This window comes from Carassius carassius, chromosome 12 (assembly GCF_963082965.1).
Source record: "Carassius carassius chromosome 12, fCarCar2.1, whole genome shotgun sequence".
Taxonomy (NCBI): domain Eukaryota; kingdom Metazoa; phylum Chordata; class Actinopteri; order Cypriniformes; family Cyprinidae; genus Carassius; species Carassius carassius.
This window is the reverse complement of record NC_081766.1, coordinates 26,513,347-26,518,001: the sequence shown is the minus strand read 5'-3', so window position 1 is coordinate 26,518,001 and position 4,655 is coordinate 26,513,347.

The window sequence follows — 4,655 nt, the reverse complement described above, 5'->3', positions numbered from 1 at the left end:
GTCCTTGCTGCACTTCAGCTGGTACCTAGCAAACCTCCTCATACGAGCAGCACGATTACGTGAAAATTTTCGCGGCACTAAGGCGACACATCTGTTTAACAACAGGCTGTGAGAGGGCTGTGGACCAAACGACAATCGTACTCGGGGCCGGTTCATGGCAACCGTGCCTAGTGTGAGTACACCAGTATCTCTTAATTTTCATTTATTTTTATTTAAATGGTTTAAAATTATTTGGGGAATAGTTATCCTCTTTGATATAAAGTTTTTATTTTGGCACAAAAGTGTTATTTATTTTAAAACGTATTCATTTTAAATTATTATATAAAAAAAGCAAAGCTTGTTGTGCAATATTTAGTTTTTCTTTTTTTTTTTCTTTTTTTATATTGTACTTTTAAAGTTCATTTGTCAAGGTTATTAGACCCTGTGGCTTTATTATCTTTTAATTTTAATTTAATTTTTAATTATTTACTTTTTTATTATTTTGATTTATTTTGGAATAGTTGTCCTCTTTGTTACAAAGCTTTTCTGGCACAAAAATAAACAATAAACAACAATTCAAAAGTATGTACACGGTGTTTTTTAATGTTTATAAAGTGTCATATGTTACAAAAGTATGGTTTATACAGACAATCTGATTTAATAATTACTCTAGCCAATGTTGTCACATCACGGGACAAAAGAACAAACAACCCGAAGAACCGAAAGATGAACTAATCAATTCTCTTTCCGGCTCAATACTGCATTATTTTACTGTCTATGGTTTTAGCGTATGGGTCTGTCACGTGATTAAGGAATGACTCGACCCGAAGACTCATGAGATGAACTAATCAAATCTCTTTCCGGCTCAGACTGCAATTGGGTTTAGCGTATGTGGCTGTCACGTGATTAAGGAACGAGTCAAAAACCTGATAGACCCGAACTATGAACTAATCAATTCTCTTTCCGGCTCAAGACTGCATTGACTGACAGGTGAATCACTACTACTAGAACAGAACCTATAGAATAATGCGCATGCGCGACTGAACGAATCACTCCCCAAGACGACTCGTTCTTCCCGAGTCACATTAAAGATTCGTTCAAAATGAATGAATAATTCAAGAACGACACATCACTACTGCGCCAGTGCGCCTTCACGGAGAGAAGACAGATTCATAATTTCAAGGATTAATAAATTAAATTAAATTCTGCTCTGTACCCTATAAAAACTAGCTATTACCTCCAGAGAGGACTGCGACTGGAACTCATTATCATTTGAACTACTTTTGGTACCACTTTTGATATTTTTTCGCAAAAAATAAATGATTAACATTATGTTTGTTTGTCTGTTATTTGTTTATTTATAACAGTAACGTTATGTAGTTTTTAGAAATGGTTATGGGTAGGTGTAAGATTAACGTTAGTGGGTCAAAATAACGTTTTAATGTTATATTTTTACAAAACTTGTGTTTTATTATGTTTTATTCTTTTAACATTATGTTTAAAATGGGTAGGTTTAGGTTCGGGTGAGGTATAGGGATCTTACATTTATCACAAAAAAATTATAAAAAGGGAAAATATACAGAAATATTAAAAAAATTAATCCGATACGCATTGAAAAGCAGCTTCATGAGCAAATTTCTATGGATAACTGACTGGTCAGAAAACACGTTCTATCTGTACGTATTTGAGGTTGTTTTTACGTAAATTTCGATACGTATCGAACCTGTAATTACGTCCAGATAATACGTAAATGACACTGTAAATACGTAAAGGCACATACGTATTGGACAGTTTTAATTTACGTCTAAATATGTACGTTTTGATTGTGAGATCAGGCTGGAAATACATACAGTAAGTGCAGTACATACAGATAAAACACTTACTTTCAGTGTTTTCCTTGTTAAAAACCAACTTCCCCTACTCCTCTGCTTCGAGTGAAAGAAAATATCTCTGAGGAAAGTGTAGGAGCACACAACATATTAATGTTTTAATAGTTGGTGATTTTAATATCCATGTTGATAATGAAAAAGATGCATTGGGATCAGCATTTATAGACATTCTGAACTCTATTGGGGTTAGACAACACGTTTCAGGACCTACTCATTGTCGAAATCATACTCTAGATTTAACACTGTCACATGGAATTGATGTTGATAGTGTTGAAATTATTCAGCCAAGTGATGATATCTCAGATCATTAATTAGTTCTGTGAAAAATAGCCAAAATTGTAAATTCTACTTCTTGTTACAAGTATGGAAGAACCATCACTTCTACCACAAAAGACTGCTTTTTAAGTTATCTTCCTGATGTATCCAAATTCCTTAGCATATCCAAAACCTCAGAACAACTTGATGATATAACAGAAACTATGGACTCTCTCTTTTCTAGCACTTTAAATACAGTTGCTCCTTTACGCTTAAGGAAGGTTAAGGAAAACAGTTTGACACCATGGTATAATGAGCATACTCGCACCCTAAAGAGAGCAGCCCGAAAAATGGAGTGAAGCTGGAGGAAAACAAAACTAGAGGTATTTCGTATTGCTTGGCGGGAAAGTAACCTATCCTACAGAAAAGCATTAAAAACTGCTAGATCCGATTACTTTTCTTCTCTTTTAGAAGAAAACAAACATAACCCCAGCTATTTATTCAATACAGTGTCTAAATTAACGAAAAATAAAGCCTCAACAAGTGTTGACATTTCCCAACACCACAGCAGTAATGACTTTATGAACTACTTTACTTCTAAAATCGATACTATTAGACATAAAATTGCAACCATTCAGCCGTCAGCTACAGTATCACATCAGACAGTGCATGATAGACCCCCTGAGGAACAGTTCCACTCATTCTCTACTATAGGAGAGGAAGAATTGTATAAACTTGTTAAATCATCTAAACCAACAACATGTATGTTAGACCCTATACCATCTAAGCTCCTAAAAGAGGTGCTTCCAGAAGTCATAGATCCTCTTCTGACTATTATTAATTCCTCATTGTCATTAGGATATGTCCCCAAAACCTTCAAACTGGCTGTTATTAAGCCTCTCATCAAAAAACCACAACTTGACCCCAAATAACTAGTTAATTATAGACCAATCTCGAATCAAAAGGTTGTATCCTCAAAATTATATTCCTTCTTAGAGAAAAATGGTATATGTGAGGATTTCCAGTCAGGATTTAGACCGTATCATAGTACTGAGACTGCTCTCCTTAGAGTTACAAATGATTGTTGGCATCAATGGAAGTGCATTAGCATGGTTTAAATCGTACTTATATGACCGCCATCAGTTCGTAGCAGTGAATGAAGATGTATCATATCGATCACAAGTGCAGTATGAAGTACCTCAAGGCTCAGTACTAGGCACGCTTTATATGTTACCCTTGGGAGATATCATCAGGAAACACGGTGTTAGCTTTCACTGTTATGTTGAGGATACTCAGCTCTATATTTCTTCGCGGCCCGGTGAAACACACCAATTTGAAAACCTAATGGAATGCATAGTCGATATAAAAAACTGGATGACGAGTAATTTCTTAAATTCTGAAAAAACAGAGGTGTTAATTATAGGACCTAAAAACTCTGCTTGTAATAACCTAGAACACTGTCTAAGACTTGATGGTTGCTCTGTCAATTCTTCGTCATCAGTTAGGAACCTAGGTGTGCTATTTGATCGCAATCTTTCCTTAGAAAGCCACGTTTCTAGCATTTGTAAAACTGCATTTTTCCATCTCAAAAATATATCTAAATTACGGCCTATGCTCTCAATGTCAAATGCAGAAATGTTAATCCATGCATTTATGACCTCAAGGTTAGATTATTGTAATGCTTTATTGGGTGGTTGTTCTGCACGCTTAGTAAACAAACTACAGCTAGTCCAAAATGCAGCAGCAAGAGTTCTTCCTAGAACCAGGAAGTATGACCATATTAGGCCGTTCCTGTCAACACTGCACTGGCTCCCTATCAAACATCGTATAGATTTTCAAATATTGCTTATTACTTATAAATCCCTGAATGGTTTAGCACCTCAGTATTTGAATGACCTCCTTTTACATTATAATCCTCTATGTCCGCTACGTTCTCAAAACTCAGGCAATTTGATAATACCTAGAATATCAAAATCAACTGCGGGCGGCAGATCCTTTTCCTATTTGGCGCCTAAACTCTGGAATAACCTACTTAACATTGTTCGGGAGGCAGACACACTCTTGCAGTTTAAATCTAGATTAAAGACCCATCTCTTTAACCTGGCTTACACATAGCATACTAATATGCTTTTAATATCCAAATCCGTTAAAGGATTTTTAGGTTGCATTAATTAGGTAAACCGGAACCGGAAACACTTCCCATAACACCCTATGTACTTGCTACATCATTAGAAGAATGGCATCTACGCTAATATTTGTCTGTTTCTCTCTTATTCCAAGGTCACCGTAGCCACCAGATCCAGTCTGTATCCAGATCAGAGGGTCACTGCAGTCACCCGGATCCAGTACGTATCCAGACCAGATGGTGGATCAGCACCTAGAAAGGACCTCTACTGCCCTGAAAGACAGCGGAGACCAGGACAACTAGAGCCCCAGATACAGATCCCCTGTAAAGACCTTGTCTCAGAGGACCACCAGGACAAGACCACAGGAAACGGATTATTCTTCTGCACAATCTGACTTTGCTGCAGC